The following is a 25,402-nucleotide window of genomic DNA, read 5'->3' on the forward strand; positions in this document are numbered from 1 at the left end:
ACCGTGCCAAGGCACCATTTAGTACTGATCCAGACAAACATGGATCAGTCGAAATGGCACCTGGAGGGGGGTGCGGTTACCCAGGCCACTGGGTGATCGGGTATAGGGTAGAGTGGTACCCTGACACTCCCTCTGGCACCAGAGCACCTTGGCACTGCCAGCCTGGCACCTTGGCACTGCCAGCCTGGCACCTTGGCACTGCCAACCTGGCACCTTGGCACTCTGGGCACACTGGCTACGCCACCCAGGTACTGCCTGCGTGACTGGGTGCACTGCTAGGCTGGCAAGGTGTGAAGCTGGCAGTGCCAAGAAGCCCAAATACCAGGTTGTCCATGCCAGACGACTGGCCTGGAGTGAGGGGGAGTCAAGGACCCCGGAAGAGGAAAGTTGGGTGAAGTGGAGGAGTGCGGAAGCCATGGTGGGCTCGCTGAGAGGAATCAAATATCGTATCTACCCTTAAAAATGGCACCCCGATCCATGAGTAGTCTTCCTGCAATGGCTGAAATGATTAAAGTGCAGCCGCAACAGGAAGATCCTCACCGAGGCCAAAAAGAAATGGCAAAATATCGTAGGATAACCTGGTATTTATCACTGCTGGTGCCAGGAAACACCCTGTTAAATGTGTCATTCAGCCGACTTTAACTCAAGTCCACTAAATCGTGCCCTGAGGCTGCAAAAGATGCAATTAAGATGTTGTAGATGTGAGACCATCAGTCATTCAAACCGGGTATGTGTTTATAAAGAGAGGCCAAATGGACTTTTGTTTATGAAAAGAAGGACAACATGGTGGCACAGTGGTTAGCATTGCTGACCTTGGGTGACTGTGTGGAGTCTTCTGGAGAATTCTGGCCACAGTCTCATTTTAGGCGAGTTTGGCGAGGTGTTTCCTGCAGCTTTTTGGGTGCGATCCAGACAAAATTCACTCACACTTAGTCATTTCTTTGGGGGTATGGGGAGTCTCTCACCCATCAAGCCCACACTCAGTTCCAGCCCCTCAGAGATCGGGTGCCATTTTGTAGGCCCCCCCACCATCCCACAATGCATCCCCTGCAGACATGCAATTTTGCCAAAGGCTGTTAAATAGTAGTCTGACACAGGCATAGACAGAAAGATCTGCAGGCTGATTCCTGAAAGTGATTCACTCTCTCATCAAGCAATATTTCCAAGAAATCTCTATTCAAGTAATCCTGTGTTTACTAACTTGATAAAGTGTTTTTGACCTGAAATGTGTTTTGTTTAATTGGAGATAGAGCACATATCAGTTAGAAATTAAAGTGTTTTCTTTTATTGTTAAGAAATGTTTTACTGTAAGCTATTTTTTGTGATGTTCATGTGTTTAATCCTGTGTTAAGAATAAAGTCTGTTTTAATGTAAAATATGCCTATTGGTCAGTGGAATCACTCCTAGAGCGAAGAATACTTTCCTCGCAGTTTTACAAATTAAAAAAAAAATGTTTGAATACTTGTCCGGTATCCTAACATTCATTGGGGTTTTGTCCGGAATCTTAACAATGCTGTTTAACAAATGAACTTTGGCAATCTCAGCAATTTACGATGATGAGTTAACTTTTTAAACCTTACACAAATATATCCTGCTTGCTCTCTCTTGAAATTCCCCAAATTTACTATTTTACGGTTACAATAAAGCATCCAGTCTCCCCACTGGGCAAATGATACCTTGTTCCAAACTGATAGCTTTCTACAATCTCCAATGATTTGGGTTTGTAATGCTGCTAAAACTTACACAAAATGTCTGACATGGAATGTATTTTACCTCAGCAGTGTTGAGAAAATTTTTAAACATTTCATACACTTCTCAGTGTGATTCCAGCAAAAATGTTGCCCTTCACCTTTCCCCCCCTGCCTGATACCAGTTGGATTATCAGGAAGATTGTATATTTTATTAGCAGTGAAAAAGATCTCTAGTCATTGCACATATGCAACAAAAGACTCTCCATCATGGCTATACTTTCCCAGACAGCCAATAATGTCTGTTGAAGCAATCATCTTTGAAGGTTAGTCTATCAACATGTATCAACATCTTTTTCTCTTAGACCACATTTCTTAAAATATTTTATTCAAGGCAATAACATATATACAAACAGAATCAGAAGAACAACCAAACAATTCAATAAACAACCCCCACTCCCCTGACATCAACCCCTCATCACATCCCGCCCTCCCCATTTTAACCCCCTTGATGACCTCTCAAACCTCGGAAAACAACTTGGTATCCACGTTCAATAACGATATAGGGCGTACGTCCCGCACTGCTCTGGATCCTTATCCTTTTCAAACGAGTCTGAGAACATGTACAAACAGACTCAAAAACAGCTTCTTCCCCACTGTCACCAGACTCCTAAATGACTTTCTTATGGACTGACCTCATTAACACTACACCCTGTAAGCTTCATCCGATGCCGGTGCTTATGTAGTTACATTGTATATCTTGTGTTGCCCTATTATCTATTTTATTTTATCCCCTATTCTTACCATGTACTTAATGATCTGTTGAGCTGCTCGCAGAAAAATACTTTTCACTGTATCTCGATACACGTGACAATAAACAAATCAATCAATCAACAAAGCCTGCGACAATGTAGGGGAGAGATACCCCCTCTCCCTTGCTTCATTATATTCCCTCACCTGCAATGGCCCCAGGACCGCCCCAAACTTTTTATTGAACTCTACTGAGAGCCCGTCTGGCCCAGGGCCTTCCCTGCCTGCAAATCCCCATACTCTGCATCACCTCCTTCAGCCCAATTGAGGCCCCCAGTCCCTGATCCAAGCCTTCCTCTACTTTGGGAAACTTTAGCCCATCTAGGAACTGTCACACCCCTCCTCCACGGCTGGGAGCTCCGACTATTGAGCCTTCTTGGTGCGGCATGGTGGCACAGTGGTTAGCACTGCTGCCTCACAGCTCCAGGGTCCCGCGTTCAATTCCAGCCTCGGGCGACTGCCTGTGTTGAGTTTGCACTTTCTCCCTGTGTCTGCGTACATTTCCTCCGGGTGCTCTGTTTCCTCCCACAGTCCAAATATGTGCAGGTCAGGTGGATTGGCCATGCTAAATTATCCCTCAGTGTCCAAAAAAAAAGGTTAGGTGGATTACTGGGGTAGGATGGAGGCGTAGGTGTTAATAGAGTGCTCTTTCCAAGAGCCAGTGCAGACGTGATGGGCCGAATGACCTCCTTCTGCACTATAAATCCTATAAAGAAGAAAAAAAAAGAAACTTCTATGAAACGCCTCGAACACCCCTTTCAACCCCTCCGGGTCCATCATGACCTTGCCCTTATCATCCCTAACTCTGCCAATCTCCCTTACCACCTCTTGCTTTTTCAACTAATGGGCCAACATCCAACTTGCCTTCTCCCCATACTCATGCATTGACCCTCTGGCCCTCTGTTCCTGGCCCACTGCCTTCTCCGTAGAAATTTGTCTAAACTCCATCCGGAGCCTCTGCCTCTCCTTCAACAGGCCTGCCTCCGACACCTCTGAGTATCTCCTGTTCACTCTCAAAATTTTGTTCACCAATCTAGCCCTCTCCTCCCACTCCGTTTTCTCCCTATGCGCCTGTATTGATATATACTCCCCCCTGACTACCATCTTGAATGCATCGCGCAGCGCGGCATTCGTGACCTCCTCCATGTCGTTTAGCTCCATGTAGCCCTGAATAGCAGCTCACATCTGCTCACACACCTCCTTAGCTGCCACCAACCCCACTACGGACCCCCCTCCCCAGGGCCACACTAAAATCCATCCAGTGCTGTACTTGGTCGGAGACTGCAATCGCCAAATTTTCCAAGTCGAGTCAGTCACTCCCGCCACCAACGTCTTTTCCAGCATGAAAAAATCAATCGGAGAACACCTGGTGCACATAGCAGAAGTACGGAAACTCCTTTGCCCTCGGCCTCCTGAAACTCCATGGGCCCACGTCCCCATGTGCTCCATAAACCCCCTCAGCTCCTTCGCCACTACTGACACCCTTGATGACATGGGATTCGACCTGCCCAAGTTCGGATCTATGACCGTATGAAAATCCACTCCCATAATCAGCCAATGCGAGTCCAAGTCCAGGATCTTCCCTAACACCCGCCTCATAAAAACCACATCATCCCAATTCAGAGCATAGACATTTACCAGATACACCGGCATTCCCTCCGACTTTCCACTAACCATCACATATCTCCCCCTTTGATCGGTCTCATTACTCCCTACCTCGAACGCAATCTCCTTATTAATCAACACCGCTACCCCCTCATCTTCATATCCAGCCACGAATGAAACACCTGCCCCACCCAGCCCTTTCTCAACCTCTCTGGTTCCCCCAACTTCAAGCGCGTCGCCTGCAAAAAAGCCAGGTCCACCTTCAAAAACTTCAGATGCGTGAACACCCGACCGTTTAACTGGCCCTTTCAACCACCTCACATTCCACATGACCAGCCTGGATGGGGGGGGGGGGTCCCCGCCACTTCTCCTGCCGATCAGCCATACGCTTTTATGAGCCAGTCCCTGGCCCACGTCACAAACTTCTGCAGGCCCGCCCTCGAATGTCCACCATCATCGATCTATTCCCAACTGTGCCACACCAACCACACCCATGTCAGCAACACTCCCCCCTCTTCCCTCGTACCCTCAAACAAAGAGCCAGCCCCATCCTTTCCCAACACCTTCCTCCTAGTAATCTCGACCTCATTTCCATTAACTTGGCCTCCCAGCAACCATGGTGGTTAAAGGCCTCCAACCAGCCTTCCTCCCTCCAGTTCCACTCCCCCACCCATCCAACCCAACCATTCATCCCTAAAGCGTAACAAAAGGCACATTCACCATCGTTATTCCCTCGTGAAAACTTCTCCCCAGCACCAAACACTTTAAAGAGCACTCAAAACTCCTCCAAAGTTCAATGTCCTCTCATTCCTCCCAGTTCATTGGCCCTCATAAATTCCATTGCCTCCTCTGCCGTGTCAAAATAAAACTCTTCTGGAAAGTCACCCACAAGCAAGTTGGGTACAAAGCCCCAAACATCACCCCCTTTTTGAAGAGGGCAGCCTTAATGTGGTTAAACCGGCCCTCCTCTTCGCCAGCTCAGCACCCAGGTCACGGTACATCCACAGCTTGTTCCCTTCTCAGGTACATTTTCTGGTCTGCCTCACCCATCAGAGGATCTTCTCCTTGTCCAGGAAGCGGTGTAACCGCACTGCCATCGCCCTCAGCGGCTCACTGCCTGCGGCCTCCTCCTCAGCGCCCTGTGTGCTCGGTTGACCTCTAGGGGCTGATCAAAGGCCCCCTCCCCCATCCATTTCTCCAGCATTCTTGCCATACATCACGATCTCCGCACCTTCAAAGCCTTTAGGTATCCCGAAAATACTTTGGTTTTGCCTTCTGGAACGATACTCCAAATTCTCCAACTTGACCCTCAGCTTTGTCGGGCTCTCCCACATCAGTCCCACAATGGGACCAACTGCTCCTCATGTCCTCCCACCGCCCTCTCCACTTTCTGGGTCACCAGAGCCTTGGACACCAGCCTCTGCTCGATCCCAGATCTCAGCGGTTCCACCACCTTGGCTCGGTCTTCCAGGGCCTCTTTCTTCTGCTGCCGAACACTTATCATTCAAAAACTCCACCAACTGTTCTGCTGACCACTGGGTGAGCAGCACAGCCCCTTTGTCTATCACCATCTGTGGAGCACCACCTAGACTCTCCTGCTCCAGCTGTTCTTTCTCCCTCGCACCACTCCACGACAATCGGCAATGGTTTAATGGTTATCATTAGAGTCTTAATTCCAGATACTTATTGGATTCAATTTCTACCATCTGTCGTGGCTGGGGCTGGGCAGCACAATGGTTAGCACAGTTGGTTCACAGCTCCAGGGTCCCAGGTTCGATTTCAGGCCGGGTCGCTGTCTGTGTAGAGTCTGCACGTCCTCTCCGTGTCTGCATGGGTTTCCTCTGGGTGCTCTGGTTTCTTCCCACAGTCCAAAGATGTGCAGGTTAGGTGGATTGGCCATGCTAAATTGCCCTTAGTGTCCAAAAAAGGTTAGGTGGAGTTACAGGGATAGGGTGGGTGTGGGATTAAGTAGGATGCTCTTTCCAAGGGCCGGTGCAGATTCGATGGGCCGAATGGTCTCCTTCTGCACTGTAAATTCTATGATCAATGTTTCACTCCTCATCCATGGATCCATCCACCAACCACACCAGAGGAGTATTACCATCCCCAGGCAACATTTTCCCTTAAATACTTTGCCCTTTAGGCAGATAAAAGACCGAATAAGTCCACCTTGAGTGGGAGCCATCAAATGCACGACCACTCACTCCATGGCCGCAACCGGAAGTCCTCAGGCAGCATTTTTAACCCTAGTTTCTTGGCTAGGAAAATGTCTACAACCCAAATTTGTTTGGCTCGAGAATCCAAATCCGATCCTCATCGCTAGACTAAAAAGAAACTGTATGCCAAATAGAGTTCATGTACCCAACTGAATTAGTTTATTCCTGTTTTGATTCACATACATACACAAATGCCGACAGGATTACATGGTCAACAGATAATCCATGTTTCATTTGTCCTGGTGATTGAAGAGCAGCTGGTACAATGGGCTGCTGCAGAATGATGGCATTATGACTGCTGCCAGGATACCTGGTATTGACCTCTGCTCATTTTCTCTGTCATGTTGTAGTCCGAGAGCATTGCATACTACAGCACCTTTGATAGTAACAAGTGGGGCGGGGTTCTTTGTCCCTTCACACCAGTTTTCTGGTGCGGCTCTTCCCCACCAGCAGCGGGATCCTCCGTCCCGCTAGTTGGCCAATGGGGTTTCCCATATGTGGGCATCCCCACGCAATCTGGAAATCCCGGGCGTGGGTGTGCGGCTGGCGCAACAGAGAATCCCACCAGCGGAAAATCCCACCCCAGGTTTCTGCGGCATCCTTGACATCAGATCAAAGTCTTTTAGCCGTGCTACATTATTTCCTGTAGGTGTTCACAACCCTAATAATATAAAATAAAATTACCAAGCACTTCTACAATCACAGTAACAGCTGGTCAAAATAAATGAGCAACTTTATCAATTAATATTTACATATCACAGGTAGGGGTCAGCAGGGGCGACAAGTGGGGCTGGGGGTTCTTTCTTTATTTTATGTTATGGGATCTAAGCATCACAGGCAAGGCCAGCATTTGTTACCCAAATCTAATTCCCTTGAACTGCATGGCTCACTCAACATTTCAGAGGGCAGTTAAGAGCCAAGCACAATGCTATGGGTCTGGAGCCACATATAGGCCAGACCCAGGTAAGAGTGGCAGATCTCCTTCCCTAAAGGGCATTAGTGAACCAGATGAGTTTTTACAACAATCAACAATGGTTTCATGGGCACCATTAATTTTAGGTTCTTGTTGAGTTCAAATTCCACGAGCCGCCATGGGACGATTGAACCCGGGTCACCAGTGACAATACCAATACACCACCATCTCCTCCTGCATGTTCAATGTGTGTGTTTAAAAATGGTGTTAGCTGGAGTGATTGACATCACATATACATCTAGAAGAGGCTCTCTCCATGTCCCTTATCCCTTACTGAACTGTCACCCAGAATGGCTCATGCTGGAGGTTTTTTGGAACCATAAGGTCAAAAAGCAAAATCAAACACAAAGGAGCGGAACTTTGTGGTCAATGCTTTCGCCCACCTGATATTAATCCAATAACCAACATCTGATTCTCATACTTAGCAAAATTCAAACATTCGGAAACTTGCACCTCCCTCCTATAGTCTTCTTTAAAAATTGTATCAGAAGGCTATTAAAAACAACACAGCTCCAGATTAGCATTAACATGAGGTAAAGAGAAATCAAATTGTCCTCTTGTCTTGTTGTAGTCTGTGTTGATTTTGTAAAAATTGTATGATCAATAAACATTTGGCCACTTATTGCGGTGGAGCAAAAGCTGTTTGATTTCCCTGGGGCAGATTCCAATGTGGATATCAGAGTCAAAGAGTAGATCTTGATATTGTGTGACTGTGGAAATGGATGATAGTCAGTCAACAACCCATTCATTTTATACCCCTCCTGACTTTTATTTCCAGTAAATAATGCCATCTCATTATCACCAATTGTGCACAATTGCACAAATACTCAAAGCAATAAAGATAATCTGTTTATGTTTAAATTTCACACAAAGTGTGACTGTTGTGCTGTAGAAAAATAAATATACTCGCCATAAAATATGAATGAATCACGTCGATAGGGCTGGTGATATGAGTGCTATTTTGTGAACAAAATGGCATCTATTCCACTCAGTCGTGGTTCTGGAGCAGGTGGCACTGGTCGCCATTTTAGGGTGATCATTTGACCCAATGACAGTGAAGGAATAGTGATACATTTCCAAGTGAGTATGATGTATGACTTGGAGGGAAACATGCAGATGGGTGGTGTTCCCATGCAACTGCTGCCCTTGTACTTCAAGGTGGTGGAGGTTGTGCATTTGGAAATTGCTGTCAAAGGTGCTTTGGTGAATTGCAGCAGTGCAACTTGTAGATTATAATCACTGCTGCCCCTGTGCATCAGTGATGGAGGGTATGAATGTTGATTGTAATGATGGGGTGCCAATCAAGTGGGCTGCTTTTTTTCCTGGATGTTGTCATTCTTTCAGTGTTGTTGGAGCTGTACTCATCCAGGCAAGTAGAGTATATTCCATCACACTCCTGACTTGTCTCTGGTAGGTGGTGGACATGCTTTGGGGAGTCAAGAGATCCAAAGTAACCATGAAAGATGTAAGGGTCCTTTCTGTTTATTCACTCATTTCCTCTTTCTTTTATTTTGCATTATCATTTTTAATCCATGGGTGATTAATGGGAACATTACATTCATGGGCAAGTTACAAGTGCCAGGCAATGCCCATTTCCTACAAGAGAAGATCTAACCATCACCCCTTCACATTAGGTGGCAATACCATCGCGGCAATACACATCCAACATCCTGGGGTTACCATTGATCAGAAACTGAACTGGACGAGCCACATTAACATTAATGCTGTGGCTACCAGAGCACGTCAAAGGCGAGGAATCCTATGGCGAGTAACCCACCTCCTGACCCCGCAAAGCCTGTCCATCATCTACAAGGCACACATCAGGAGTGTAATGGAATACTCTCCACTTGCATGAATGAGTGCAGCTCCAACGGTACTCAAGAAGCTCAACACCATCCAGGACAAAGCTGTCCGCTTGATTGCTCCCCCTTCCACAAATATTCAATCCCTCCACCACCGACAACCAGTGGCAGCCATGCGTACCATCTACAAGATGCACTGCAGTAACTCACCGAGGTTCCTTAGACAACACCTTCAAAACCCATGACCACTACCATCTAGAAATACAAGAGCAGCAGATAACTGGGAACCCCACCACCTTGAGCTTCCCATCCAAGTCACTCACCATCCTGACTTTGGAAATATATCGCCACTCCTTCACTGTCGCTGGGGAAACATCCTGGAGCTCCCTCCCTAATAGCACAGTGGGTGTGCCTACACCTCAAGGACTGCAGCAGTTCTAGAAGGCAACTCACCACCACCTTCTGAAGGACAACTAGGGAGGGCAATAAATGATGGTCTAACCAGTGAAACCCAAAACCTGTAAATGAATAAAAGAAAATGTATCTTTAAGTCAAGCAGCAGACAGAATGAGAAATTCAAAAGTTACAAGAGAGAGCATTCTGTTAGTGTCTGCCAGTTTGAACAAGAACTTCAGACAGATTGGCAACAGAGAGTGAGATGAGCTGTGACATGGTTTGAGTGATTGTCTGCGGGCCAATAAATTGGCCCAAAAGGCTGTTCTCTGCCAGTAACAGGTGCTGATTGGATCTTATCTCAGTGGGATGGTTCTCAAAGACCTGAAGGTATCAGTTTTAATTCCTGAACACATAAAGACGAGGACATGCTTTCTTTCTCTCTCCAGAAAGGCTGCGAGTGCTCTATTCCTGAGGCTGCATAGAATATGGATGAATGTATCTACAGGAAAACCAGGCTCAGACAAAGACCAGGGCACTTTCTCTCCTGAAAGGCTGTGAGTGTGGTTTTCCTAAAACTACAGAGGCTTGAATAAAGCTACAGTAAAAACAAAACAAGGTTTGATGAGGACCAGGGTACTGGAATACACCATCTGAAACAAAGACTCATTTTATCTTTTACTTACTTTTTTTTACCACTTTCTTCCCTCAGTGTTTGTCTGTCGTATGTGTAGGTGTGTGTGTGTGTGTAGAGGGTAGGGGTCACGTTAATGCGAATAATTAGGAATTAGATAATAGTTAACCAGTTGTAATTTGCTGCTCATTTCATTATAATTATAGTTATAAATAAACAGTAATTGTGTTTAAACTTACAAACCCGGTGACTGTAATTATTGGACAGCCAAGGGCCAAAGACTTGGGGTATTTTTCAAATAATTATTGGTTAATTCACTTGTGTTGTGATTCCAGGTTAAGCAGGTCTGGAATTGACTTTGCCCTAGCACAGGGTGTCATAACACAGGATAAGTATACGTATATCAGTCATCAAAAGTAACTCATGGCCAAAGTCCTTGCTGGCACATGATCATTTCAGCCAGTATGTGAATCAACCTGGGACGGCATTTATATTTGCAATGCAAGCGTCCATTTGAATAGCTTTTCAATACTGACAAATATTCTAAAGGGTATTCATTCATGATATGTGTTTATCTGTTTATTGTTTTCTGTTGTAAAATACAGTTTTAAATCAGGTATTGTATGTATATTTGTGGAACATAATAATCAATCATCTGCTTACAACTTGAACTTTTAGAATACATTCTACAATCAAGGCATTCTTATTCAAAATCAGTAATGGAACTGTATCTGAACTAAACGATTTAAATCTCTTGTGGCTGACTTTAAACACTTGTAAATAATGATGCATACACATTTCATGTTGGAAATCAGCATGCACAGTGTGCATTAACCTGATTGATGATTTTACTCCATCTACATCACTTCATTAATTTACTTACTAACAGAAGATAATAGCATCATTGCTCATCTCACAACCATTTAATGTAACAAATGTGCCAAATAAATCACTTTTGAAACATTTATTGAAATGTAATAATATCACATTGTATTTTTTTAATATCCTTTATACAACCAAAGTTTTGAAAAGTCAGTGCTAAGGTTAAGACGTACTGATAAGCCATAAACATGTGAGTATTTCAACAATGTATGCATAGGGAGTCTAAACAAATTAAGCATTCTGTTTTATCAATGAAGAAGCGAAGAATTGATTTCCCAAATTAATTCAACTGTCACTTTTCAACCACAATAACAGTCTTTAACTCTGACTCATCTGATTTTCCAAATCATCCAAATCCTTTGAAAAAGAAGATGGAAAAGTTGTCAGATCCAAACAGGGGAAAGGAAATTTGAAATCAAATGTACAGACATATTAGAAGCTTGTATTCAATAGAATTACAATTTTAGGATATTTTAATTCACCAAAATGCATTGTGGCATAAAATTGTTCATTGAAATAATGGTGAAATGCTTCCACAGTATGTACAAGACTGTTGTCTGAGTTAATAAGTTGCTTTTTTAATAAGAAAGGAATCATTACTTGATATGGCTCTTGTGAATGAATAGAGCTAATAAACAACTTAAAAGCAGGAGGATATTTGAGAAACAGTGATCTTATTATTGTTAGATCCAATATACAAATAAAAACAGAAAAAAATAGAAACTATCACCACAGTACTTAACTGGATATTAAACATAGCATTTTACAATGAATAAAATGAACCTTGCCCAAATTACGTGGAAGGAAAAATTGGCAAGTTGAATCTTAGATTGTCAATGAGAAATATTTATTTAGGAAATGAAAAGGGTGCAAAGAAAACAAAATCCAGCAAACAATAAAAATGAATGAAGTCTGATAGTTCTGGAAGAATATTGTCGGCCAATATATGTCGCCTTTTAAACATTATTCTTTTGCCTTTCCCTGCAACCGAGCTTGTGGTGATACTTTCATAGGAACACAGGAACATAAGGGCAGCACGGTAGCATTGCGAATAGCACAATTGCTTCACAGCTCCAGGGTCCCAGGTTCGATTCCGGCTTGGGTCACTGTCTGTGCGGAGTCTGCACATCCTCCCTGTGTGTGCGTGGGTTTCCTCCGGGTGCTCCGGTTTCCTCCCACAGTCCAAAGATGTGCAGGTTAGGTGGATTGGCCATGATAAATTGCCCTTAGTGTCCAAAATTGCCCTTAGTGTTGGATGGGGTTACTGGGTTATGGGGATAGGGTGGAGGTGTTGACCTTGGGTAGGGTGCTCTTTCCAAGAGCCGGTGCAGACTCGATGGGCTGAATGGCCCCCTTCTGCACTGTAAATTCTATGATAGGAATTAGGAGCAGAAGTAGGCAATTCAGACCTTTAGCGTACTCTGCCATTCAATCAGATCATGGCTGATCTCTTCCTGGTCTCAAAGTCACCTCCCTACATAGAACATAGAACATTACAGCGCAGTACGCAGTACAATATTCGGCCCTCAATGTTGAACCGACCTGTGAAACCACTCTAAAGCCCATCTACACTTTTCCCTTATCATCCATATGTTTATCTATTTAAATGCCCTTAATGTTGGCGAGTCCACTACTGTTGCAGGCAGGGCATTCCACGCCCTTAATACTCTCTGAGTAAAGAACCTACCTCTGAAATCTGTCCTATATCTATCTCCCCTCAATTTAAAGCTATGTCCCCTCGTGCTAGACATCACCATCTGAGGAAAAAGGCTCTCACTGTGCACCCTATCTAATCCTCTGATCATCTTGTATGCCTCTATTAAGTCACCTCTTAACCTTCTTCTCTCTAACGAAAACAGCCTCAAGTCCCTCAGCCTTACCTCATAAGATCTTCCCTCCATACCAGGCAACATCCTGGTAAATCAGCCAATTCTCAATACAATCTAGTATTCTACCCTCAACTTTTATGCGGCACCTTATCGAACGCCTTCTGAAAGTCTAGATATACCACATCCACAGGTTCCCCATTATCCACCTTGCTCGTTACGTCCTCAAAATCCTCAAGCACGTTTGTCAAGCATGACTTCCCCTTCATAAAACCATACTGACAATGGTGGATTGAACTTTATCTTTCCAAATGTTCAGTCATCTTCTCTTTCATGATTGATTCCAGCAACTTCCCCACCACAGACAACAAACTAACCTGTCTAGTTTCCTACTTTTTGCCTCTCCCTTTTTGAATAGTGGAGTTACATTAGCGTATTTCCAATCCACTGGGACCTTTCCAGAATCCAAAGAATTTTGAAACATCATAACCAATGCATCCACTATCTCTGCTGCCACCTCCTTTAATACCCTAGGATGCAGGTCATCAGGTCTCAGCAACTTATCACAGATTATCATAGAATTTACAGTGCAGAAGGAGGCTATTCGGCCCATCGAGTCTGCACCGGCTCCTGGAAAGAGCACCCTACCCAAGGTCAACACCTCCACCCTATCCCCATAACCCAGTAACCCCACCCAACACTAAGGGCAATTTTGGACACTAAGGGCAATTTATCCTGGCCAATCCACCTAACCTGCACATCTTTGGACTGTGGGAGGAAACCGGAGCACCCGGAGGAAACCCACGCACACACGGGGAGAATGTGCAGACTCCGCACAGACAATGACCCAAGCCGGAATCGAACCAGGGACCCTGGAGCTGTGAAGCAATTGTGCTATCTACAATGCTACCGTGCTGCCTTACAGTATCTGCCTTTAGTCCCATTAGTTTATTCAATACCTTCTCCCTACTGATGGGTATTGCACTAAGATCCTCTGCATTAACTGCAGCTCTTGGCAATGTCTTATTATCCTCTACCGTGAAGACAGAGGTAAAATATTGGTTCACTGCATCCTCCATCTCAGTGTTCCCCATTATGGCCTTACCAGTATCATCCTCAAAAGGGCCAACAATTACATCAGCTATTCTCTTCCTCTTTATATACTTTATATACTTATATATGAGCTCCTGGTATCAGCGTTTATGTTTTCTGCTGGATTCCTTTCGCACTTCATCTTTGCTTTTTAAATTCTATTTTCAGTAGATTTTGCTGACCCCTAAAGTTCTCCCAATCCTCCAGTTTACCACTAACTTTTGCAGTATGTTATGTCCTAATTTTTGCCTTTTTGTCCTCCTTGACTTCCTTGTATAGCCATGGAATGTTTTTCTCCCTTTACAATTCCTCTTCCTCTCAGGAATATACTTTAATTCAGAGATGTTTAATATCTCCCTGAACATCCTCCATTGTTCCTCAACTGTTCTACCCTCACTTCTCTGTGCCCTGTCTACTTGGGCCAACTCTTTCCTTAGGTCTGAATAATTACCTCTGCCAACTCTGAAACTCTGGTATGGAACTCTGTCCTCTCTCATTCAATCTGAATTTGAATAGTAGCTCATGATGCTGAAAAGATGTTCGATAGAGCGGCAAGGTAGCATAGTGGCTAGCACTGTTGCTTCACAGCGCCAGGGACCGGGCTCGATTCACGGCTTGGGTCACTGTCCATGCAGAGTCTGCACGTTCTCGCAGTGTCGGCATGGGTTTCTTTCGGTTCTCCGGTTTCTTCCCACAGTCCCAAAAGACGTGTTTGCTCGGTAAATTGGACATTCTGAATTCTCCCTCAGAGTACCCGAACAGGCGCCAGAATATGACGACTAGGAGATTTTCACAGTAAATTGATTGCAGTGTTAATGTAAGCCTACGTGTGACACTAATGAAGATTATTATTATTAATTGGAATATTTCTTTGAGATTCTTGGGAGATTTGGATTTGGCCATAAATTTGCCACTTGGAATTGTCTGCTATATAATCACACGAACACTCAGATTACTTCCCCTTAAATAGGGACAGTAGACAGGGCTGCCCTTGTCCCCCACTTTTGCTTGCCTTGCCAATCGAGCCTCTCTCTATAGCACTGAGAGCCTCCAGTCAATGGAGGGGTACTTGTTATGATGGGGTGGAGCATCGAATTCTGCTTTACGCGGATGACCTACTTATGTATATTACGGACCCAACTCCCTCCATTGACAGCACAATGAAGACGTTTAATACCTTTGGCTCATTCTCTGGTTATAAATTGAACCTAGGTAAGAGTGAATATTTTTCAGTTAAACCCCTGATAGGCGAGCCCAATTAGGCGCGTACCTTTCCATCTCTAATACAAGTTTCTGCTATTTTGAGGTTCATGTGGCCCATAATTGTGCCTCGTTTTATAAGTTAACTACTCAAGCCTGATTAATAATGTTAAAGCATATCTATAGAGGTGGAACAACCTTCCTCTGCCTCTGGTGGGTCGGATCAAAATAATTAAAATGAATGTATTCCAAGGTTTTTCTTTTTCTTTCAATGTCTCCTCATATTTTTCCCAAATCCTTGTTTATTAAATTAACAAATTAATTTCTGCTTTTGTCTTGGTGGGTAAGAATCCCAGAATCAGCAGTATTGACAATAAGCAGTTATTATTATTATTATTCTGCTCCAAAGGGATAGGTGAACAGGAGGCGTGTCTCTCACTAATTTATTGGTTTATTACTGGGCTGCTAACATCCAAAACGTTTGTTGTGGATTAGTGACCCCGATTCTATTTAGAACATAGAACAATACAGCGCAGTACAGGCCCTTCGGCCCTCGATGTTGCACCGACATGGAAAAAAACTAAAGACCATCTAACCTACACTATACCCTTTTCATCCATATGCTTATCCAATAAACTTTTAAATGCCCTCAATGTTGGCGAGTCCACTACTGTTGCAGGTAGGGCATTCCACGGCCTCACCACTCTTTGCGTAAAAAACCCACCTCTGACCTCTGTCCTATATCTATTACCCCTCAATTTAAGGCTATGTCCCCTCGTGCTAGCCACCTCCATCCGCGGGAGAAGGCTCTCGCTGTCCACCCTATCTAACCCTCTGATCATTTTGTATGCCTCTGTTAAGTCACCTCTTAACCTTCTTCTCTCTAACAAAAACAACCTCAAGTCCATCAGCCTTTCCTCATAAGATTTTCCCTCCATACCAGGCAACATCCTGGTAAATCTCCTCTGCACCCGTTCCAAAGCTTCCACGTCCTTCCTATAATGAGGCGACCAGAACTGTACGCAATACTCCAAATGCGGCCGTACTAGAGTTTTGTACAACTGCACATGACCTCATGGCTCCGGAACTCAATCCCTCTACCAATAAAGGCCAACACACCATAGGCCTTCTTCACAACCCTATCAACCTGGGTGGCAACTTTCAGGGATCTATGTACATGGACAGCGAGATCCCTCTGCTCATCCACACTACCAAGAATTTTACCATTAGCCAAATATTCTGCATTCCTGTTATTCTTTCCAAAGTGAATCACCTCACACTTCTCCACATTAAACTCCATTTGCCACCTCTCAGCCCAGCTCTGCAGCTTATCTATGTCCCTCTGTAACCTGCAACATCCTTCCGCACTGTCTACAACTCCACCGACTTTAGTGTCGTCTGCAAATGTACTCACCCATCCTTCTGCGCCTTCCTCTAGGTCATTTATAAAAATGATAAACAGCAACGGCCCCAGAACAGATCCTTGTGGTACGCCACTCGTAACTGAACTCCATTCTGAACATTTCCCATCAACTACCACTCTCTGTCTTCTTTCAACTAGCCAATTTCTGATCCACATCTCTAAATCACCCTCAATCCCCAGCCTCCGTATTTTCTGCAATAGACGACCGTGGGGAACCTTATCAAACGCTTTACTGAAATCCATATACACCACATCAACTGCTCTTCCCTCGTCTACCTGTTCAGTCACCTTCTCAAAGAACTCGATAAGGTTTGTGAGGCATGACCTACCCTTCACAAAACCATGCTGACTATCCCTAATCATATTATTCCTATCTAGATGATTATAAATCATATCTTTTATAATCCTCTCCAAGACTTTACCCACCACAGACGTTAGGCTCACCGGCCTATAGTTACCGGGGTTATCTCTACTCCCCTTCTTGAACAAAGGGACCACATTTGCTATCCTCCAGTCCTCTGGCACTATTCCTGTAGCCAATGATGACATAAAAATCAAAGCCAAAGGCTCAGCAATCTCTTCCCTGGCTTCCCAGAGAATCCTAGGATAAATCCCATCAGGCCCCGGGGACTTATCTATTTTCACCTTGTCCAGAATTGCCAACACTTCTTCCCTACGCACCTCAATGCCATCTATTCTAATAGCCTGGGTCTCAGCATTCTCCTCCACAATATTATCTTTTTCCTGAGTGAATACTGACGAAAGGTATTCATTTAGTATCTCGCTTATCTCCTCAGCCTCTACACACAACTTCCCACCACTCTCCTTGACTGGCCCTACTCTTACCCTAGTCATTCTTTTATTCCTGACATACCTATAGAAAGCTTTTGGGTTTTCCTTGATCCTACCTGCCAAAGACTTCTCATGTCCCCTCCTTGCTCGTCTTGGCTCTCTCTTTAGATCCTTCCTCGCTTCCTTGTAACTATCAAGCGCCCTAACTAAAACTTCACGCCTCATCTTCACAAAGGCCTCCTTCTTCCTCCTAACAAGAGATTCCACTTCTTTGGTAAACCACGGTTCCCTCGCTCGACCCCTTCCTCCCTGCCTGACTGGTACGTACTTATCAAGAACATGCAATAGCTGTTCCTTGAACAAGCTCCACATATCCAGTGTGCCCAACCCTTGCAGCCTACTTCTCCAACCTACACATCTTAAGTCATGTCTAATGGCATCATAATTGCCCTTCCCCCAGCTATAACTCTTGCCCTGCGGGGTATACTTATCCCTTTCCATCACTAACGTAAAGGTCACCGAATTGTGGTCACTGTTTCCAAAGTGCTCACCTACCTCCAGATCTAACACCTGGCCTGGTTCATTACCCAAAACCAAATCCAATGTGGCCTCGCCTCTTGTTGGCCTGTCAACATATTGTGTCAGGAAACCCTCCTGCACACATTGTACAAAGAACAACCCATCTAATGTACTCGAACTATATTTTTTCCAGTCAATATTTGGAAAGTTAAAGTCTCCCATAACAACTACCCTGTTACTTTCGCTCTTTTCCAGAATCATCTTCGCCATCCTTTCCTCTACATCCCTAGAACTATTAGGTGGCCTATAGAAAACTCCCAACAGGGTGACCTCTCCTTTCCTGTTTCTAACCTCAGCCCATACTACCTCGGAAGAAGAGTCGCCATCTAGCATCCTTTCCGCCACCGTAATACTGTCCTTGACTAGCAGCGCCACACCTCCCCCTCTTTTGCCCCCTTTTCTGAGCTTACTAAAACACCTAAACCCCGGAACCTGCAACAACCATTCCTGTCCCTGCTCTATCCATGTCTCTGAAATGGCCACAACATCGAAGTCCCAGGTACCAACGCATGCTGCCAGTTCCCCTACCTTATTTCATATACTCCTGGCATTGAAGTAGACACACTTCAAACCACCTACCTGAACACTGCCGCCCTCCTGTGAAGTCAAATCTGTGCTCCTGACCTCTATACTCTCAATCTCCCGTACCCCAAAACTACAATCCAGGTTCCCATGCCCCTGCTGAATTAGTTTAAACCCCCCCAAAGAGCACTAACAAACCCCCCCCCCCCCCCCCCCCAGGATATTGGTGCCCCTCAGGTTCAGATGTAGACCATCCTGTCTATAGAGGTCCCACCTTCCCCAGAAAGAGCCCCAGTTATCCAGAAATCTGAATCCCTCCCGCCTGCACCATCCCTGTAGCCACGTGTTTAATTGCTCTCTCTCCCTATTCCTCATCTCACTATCACGTGGCACGGGCAACAACCCAGAGATAACAACTCTGTTTGTTCTCGCTCTGAGCTTCCATCCTAGCTCCCTAAAGGCCTGCCTGACATCCTTGTCCCCTTTCCTACCTATGTCGTTAGTGCCAATGTGGACTACGACTTGGGGCTGCTCCCCCTCCCCCTTAAGGACCCAGAAAACACGATCCGAGACATCACGTACCCTTGCACCTGGGAGGCAACATACCAAACGTGAGTCTCTCTCGCTCCCACAAAATCTCCTATCTGTGACCCTGACTATTGAGTCCCCAATTACTAATGTTCTACTCCTTTCCCCCCTTCCTTTCTGAGCAACAGAGACAGACTCCGTGCCAGAGGCCCGTACCCCATGGCTTACCCCTGGTAAGTCCCCCCCCCCCACAAGTATCCAAAACGGTATACTTCTTACTCAGGGGAACGACCGCAGGGGGTCCCTGCACTGACTGCTTCTTCCCAGTCCCTCTTACAGTTACCCATCTATCTCCAGTCTTTGGTGTAACTACTTCCCTGAAGCTCCTATCTATGACCCCCTCTGCCTCCCGAATGATCCGAAGTTCATCCAGCTCAAGCTCCAGGTCCCTAACACGGTTTTTGAGGAGCTGGAGTTGGGTGCACTTCCCACAGATGAAATCAGCAAGGACACTGACGGTGTCCCTCACCTCAAACATTCTGCAGGAGGAGCATTGTACTGCCTTCCCTGACATCATCTCTAGATTTAAAAACTGTCACTTGACAACAGCCCCTCCACAAACCACCTTCAAATTAGGCTGACTGCACCTTTGCAAATTTCCCCAGAACAGCTGATCAGTAGCTCTGCTCTGCTGCCCTCTGCTGGATGCTTGCCTTCACTCAAACTCCTTGGGTCTCCTTCGCAGGTTCACCTTCAAATTAGGCTGACTGCACTGCACGTATGCAAATTTCCCCAGAACAGCTGATCAGTAGCTCTGCTCTGCTGCCCTCTGCTGGAAATGAAAATGAAAATGGCTTATTGTCACAAGTAGGCTTCAATGAAGTTACTGTGAAAAGCCCCTCGATGCCACATTCCAGCGCCTGTTCGGGAAGGCTGGTACAGGAATTGAACCGTGCTGCTGGCCTGCCTTGGCCTGCTTTAAAGCCAGCGATTTAGCACAGTGTGCTGAGCCAGCCCCTGGGGCCAAATAGAGGCTTGCTCGTTAATTACTTCCACTCCACATGCCATAATTACCACACCATTGTCCTTTTCTCCAGCTAGATTTTTCTCAAGTAAGGTGGTCTCCTCTCTTAGGGTTTGGAAACAGTTTCAGCAGCGCTCAAGCTCCTCTCCCTGTCTTCCTTCACCCTTATTTGTAACAATCACCTTTTCTTCAGGTTTGGACCCATCATTTAAATCTTGGAAAGCAAAAGGACTTGAGCATTTTGGGGACCTATTTGTCGAAGGGAGCAGGCTGACAAGTTTCAGTTACCCAATTCTAGCCTCTTTCGTTATTTTCAGGCTCATCAACTTTTCCCACAAGGTTTTCCCTTCCTTTCCTTTGGTTCTAACTTCCTCCTTGCTGCATTCTTTTGAATTCTTGGCGCAGCCTGGCAATGAGTCTATTTCAGATCCCACCCCACTAAATGGGGTGAGGACGAGATGGGAGAGCGAGCTAAGACATATACTTACTAGTAAGGCTTGGAGGGAGGATTTACAGGGTCAACTGCATGTTTTGCCAGGCGGAGCTTAAATCAGTTCAAGGTGCTACACAGGACGCACTTGATCAAGGAAAAGATGAGTGGTTCCTCCCAAACGTGAAGGACAGATGTGATCGCTGTTCCCTTGTTCTAGCTGACCATACACATGTGTTTAGGTCCTGCCTCAAACTTGCCAGCTTCTGGGCTACCCTTTTTAGCACTATATCGGAGATTCTCTGGTGGCTTTAAATCTATGTCCATTGGAGCCATATTTGGAGTTTAAGATTCACTGGTGTTTCACTTTGGGGTGGAGGCGGGCTTTGCTGCTTTTGTCTCACTGTTAGCCTGGAGATGAATATTGCTTAGTTGGAGGTCTTCCATTGTGTCCAGTGCTACTGCCTGGTTGGGTGATTTAATGCCATTCCCACACTTAGAGAAAATTAAATGACCCATCACGGGGTTAGTGGGGAAGTTCTATCTGAGCTGGCAGCCTTTTATTTCCTTTTATAAGGATCTAGAGACTGTCAACTGGTAGGTGTTTTGTTACAGTGTTTAAGTTTAATTTTGTGCTTTTGTTTTAGACTTGCTTGACTCTAGATTTTGTACTCTTGCATTTTCATTGGCTGATTGTTTATTATTATGTAAAATTTCAATAAACATACTTTCAAAAAAAACCCAGGAAATTTGAAACAAAAATATTCTTTTAGGACAGATATTAAAAATATTGATATTGAAAGTCAGGAGAAATGTAAAGGATATAGAGGAACATCAATTTGCATTTATGCAGCACCTTTATTTTGAACAAATGTCAGAAGGAATTCCACAAAGATACAATCAGGCAAAAATCGTTAGGAAGCCCAAAGAAGCAGATCTGGGCCAGGATTCTCCCCTACCCGGCGGGGTGGGGGGTCCCGGCGTAGCGGAGTGGCGCCAACCACTCTGGCGTCGGGCCTCCCCAAAGGTGCGGAATTCTCCGCACCTTTAGGGGCTAGGCCCGCGCCGGAGTGGTTGGCGCCACGCCGACTGGCGGCAAAACCGGCACCAACGGCCTTTGACGCCCGCCGGCCGGCGTCGGGGCTGGCCGAAAGGCCTTCGCCGGTTCGCGCATGTGCCGGTGCGTCAGCTGCTGCTGACGTCACCACCGGCGCATGCGCGGTAGGGGGGGTTCTCTTCCACCTCCGCCATGGTGGAGGCCGTGGTGGTGGCGGAAGAAAAAGAGTGCCCACACGGCACTGGCCCGCCAATCGTTGGGCCCCGATTGCAGGCCTGGCCACCGTGGGGCCACCCCCTCAGTTCCGTTCGCCCCGCCCCCCCCAGGACCCCGGGGGCCCGCTCACGCCGCCAATCCCGCTGCCACCAGAGGTGGTTGAAACCACGCCGACGAGAGAGGCCTGTCAGCGGCGGGACTTCGGCCATTCACGGGCCGGGGAATCGCCGCAGGGGGCTCGCCGATTGGTGCAGAGGGCACGCTGATCGGCGTGGCGCGATTCCTGCCCATGCCAATTCCCGGGTAGGCGGAGAAATCCAGCCAAGGCGGGAGCGGGATTTACACCGGTCCCGGGCGATTCTCCGACCCTGCGGGGGGTCGGAGAATTTCGCCCCTGAGGAGGATGTCCAAACATTTGCCCATTGAGGTTGCTTTCAAACAGGACCTTAACAGAAACGAAAAAGTTGTAGAAGGAACAGATTTAGCAAGGGAATTTCAGATATGGGGCCCAGACAGTTGAAGTCACAGTTGCCAATAAAATGGTGAAGAGGAGGAGGGATGTATAAGCAGCCTGAGTTGAGGAATAGATCATTCGATGAGGATTTTCACAATCTGTCATGCCTGGACTATGCTGGAATTGCAACAGATGGCACACCAACTCAGGTAGTTTTCGTCATGCATGGCACGTGCCTTGAAAGCATGGTTTGATCCACTGCCCCTTCATATATTGTTATTATTAGTTTCATTACCACCTCAAATGGAACTCCTCCATCTTCTACATTCCTATATCTTTCATGACAAATTCTCTCGACAGTTTAACAGCCTGGAGTCTGTATAAATCTGAAATCCATCTGCCTTCAACACTGCCCCCTATCTGAATGAGTTTTCTATCATCCCCCCTCACACTCTCAGGCAGCATACCAATAAATATTGTCGTTTGATAGGCTGTCCATTTCTTGCTTCTAGCCTCCAATCTCTCGTTCTGCTGCAACCTTTCTGTATTACGAAAGCTACTGATAATACACTCCTAGCTTTCCCCTTGCTCTATCTAAGCTCCAAACATTCCACCCTACACTGCCTTCATAATTCCTACATTCCCACTATGTTGAAGTTAAGGCTCATTGCAGGGTTTCTTATTCTAACTCTTCCTTTCCCAGGATCTCAATCCCCCATGATTCCTCACTTCCTCCAACCTGTTCCTCATGCCACAATCTTCAAGCTTTTGAAGCCAAAGTTTGGCAATGCCGGATTTACTTTATGATTTACTTTACATTCTCAGCTCTTTATAAAGGTAAGTGGAATATAGGGGATGGTTTAGCACAGGGGGCTAAACAGCTGGCTTACAATGCAGAACAATGCTAGCAGCGCAGGTTCAATTCCCGTACCGGCCTCCCAGAACAGGCGTCGGAATGTAGCGACAAGGGCTTTTCTAATAACTTCATTGAAGCCTACTTGTGACAATAAGTGATTATTATTATTAATATCTTGCATTTTGGATTTCCAATTAAAAGAAAAACCTCATTAAAATCCTACAAAATATTTAAAACTTGAAAACCAAAACTTCATGATACTTTGAATAAGTTTTTAATAGACTTACATGGAATTCTTGCCCGAAAATTCATTAACACCTCATTACAAACTCGATGAGGACATCAAATCAGTAGAGCTCACCATGTGGCACAATTTTGAATTCTTTGCCATTTCAGAAGACAGGGAGAAACAGGAAAACCATTGAAACTAAAGATACCTGCATAATATCTTATGGATCTTAGGGCAGCATGGTAGCACAGTGGTTAGCATAGTGCTTCACGGGGCAGCACAGTGGCGCAGTGGGTTAGTCCTGCAGCCTCACGGCACCAGGTTCGATCCCAGCTCTGGGTCACTGCCCGTGTGGAGTTCTCCCCTTGTTTGCGTGGGTTTCGCCCCCACAACCCAAAGATGTGCAGGCCAGGTGGATTGGTCATGCTAAATTGCCCCTTAATTGGAAAAAATGAATTGGGTACTCTAAATTTATAAAAGAAAGAAAAGCATAGTGCTTCACAGCTCCAGGATCCCAGGTTTGATTCCCAGCTTGGGTCACGGTCTGTGCGGAGTCTGCACGTGCTCCCCATGCCTGCGTGGGTTTCCTCCGGGTGCTCCGGTTTCCTCCCTCAGTCCAAAGATGTGCAGGTTAGGTGGATTGGCCATGCTAAATTGCCCTCAGTGTTCAAAAATGTTTGGTGGGGTTACTGAGTTACGGCGATAGGGTGAAGGTGTGGGCTTAAGTAGAGTGCTCTTTCTAAGGGCCAGTGCAGACTCAATGGGCTGAATGGCCTTCCGCACTGTAAATTCTATGATCTATGAATGGGTTATATGAAGTGCCTGCCATTTGTTTTAATCATCTGTATGTCTAACAGGCACAAATTAAACACCATCTTTGACAACTTCTAAACCAAAAGACAGAGATCCAATGCATAATTGCTTCAACAAGAGAGGACACACTTTACTTGTAGGAACACATTGCCACTTGCTTAAGCTCAGATAGCAGGCACAGGAGGTCTAGAAGCATGGCTTAAGAGGGACACATATCAGCCATTAATTTTTTTTTTTTTAATTTAGATTACCCAATTATTTTTTCCAATTAAGGGGCAATTTAGCATGACCAATCCACCTACTCTGCACATTTTTGAGTTGTGGGGGCGAAACCCACACAGACACGGGGAGAATGTGCAAACTCCACACGGGCAGTGACCCAGAGCCGGGATCGAACCTGGGACCTCAGCGCCGTGAGGCGGTTGTGCTAACCACTAGGCCACCGTGCTGCCCATATCAGCCATTAATCTCTTGAAAATGAACATTGGGAAATACATACATAGAAGATAGGAGCAGGAGGAGGTCTTTTGGCCCTTCAAGCCTGCTCCGCCATTCATGACAATCATCCAACTCAATAGCCTAATCCTGCTTTCTCCCATTGATCCCATTCTCCCCAAGTGCTATATCTAGCCGCCTCTTGAATATATTCAAAGTTTTAGCATCAACTACTTCCTGTGGTAATTAATTCCACAGGCTGATCACTCTTTGTATGAAGAAATATCTCCTTATCTCTGTCCGAAATGGTTTCACCCTGAATCCTCAGACTGTGCCCCTGGTTCTGGATACACCCATCATTGGTAACATCTTCCCTGCATCTACCCTGTCTAGTCCCGTTAAAATTTTGTAAGTCTCTATGAGATCCCCTCTCATTCTTCTGAACTCCAGCGAGAGCAAACCCAACCTAGTCAATCTCTCCTCATATGACAGTCCCGTCTTCCCTGGAATCAGTCTGATAAACCTTTGCTGCACTCCCTCGAGAGCAAGAACATCCTTCCTCAGAGAAGGAGACCAAAACTGCACACAATACTCCAGCAATGGCCTCACCAAGGCCCTGTATAATTGCAGCAACATATCCCTGCTTCTATACTCGAAGCCTCTCGCAATGAAGGCCAACATACCATTAGCCTTCTTTGCCGTCTGCTACACCTGCATGCTTACCTTCAACGACCGGTGCACAAGGCCACCCAGGTCCCACTGCACACTCCCCTCTCCCAATTTATAACCATTCAGGTAGTAATTTGCCTTCAAGTATTTGCTTCCAAAGTGAATAACCTCACACTTATCCAACTTATACTGCATCTGCCATTGGTTTGCCCAGGCGCCCAACCTGTCCAGGTTATGCTGTAGGATCCCTGCAT

At 45.7% G+C, this 25,402-nt stretch overlaps 1 protein-coding gene across 1 annotated transcript in view; it reads left to right on the top strand.

The window, feature by feature from the left end:
- gpr39 (G protein-coupled receptor 39) overlaps positions 1-25,402 on the top strand; it is a 133,859-nt gene that overhangs the window by 13,476 nt on the left and 94,981 nt on the right. The window lies entirely within an intron of this gene.

Source organism: Scyliorhinus canicula, chromosome 2 (genome assembly GCF_902713615.1).
Source record: "Scyliorhinus canicula chromosome 2, sScyCan1.1, whole genome shotgun sequence".
NCBI lineage: Eukaryota > Metazoa > Chordata > Chondrichthyes > Carcharhiniformes > Scyliorhinidae > Scyliorhinus > Scyliorhinus canicula.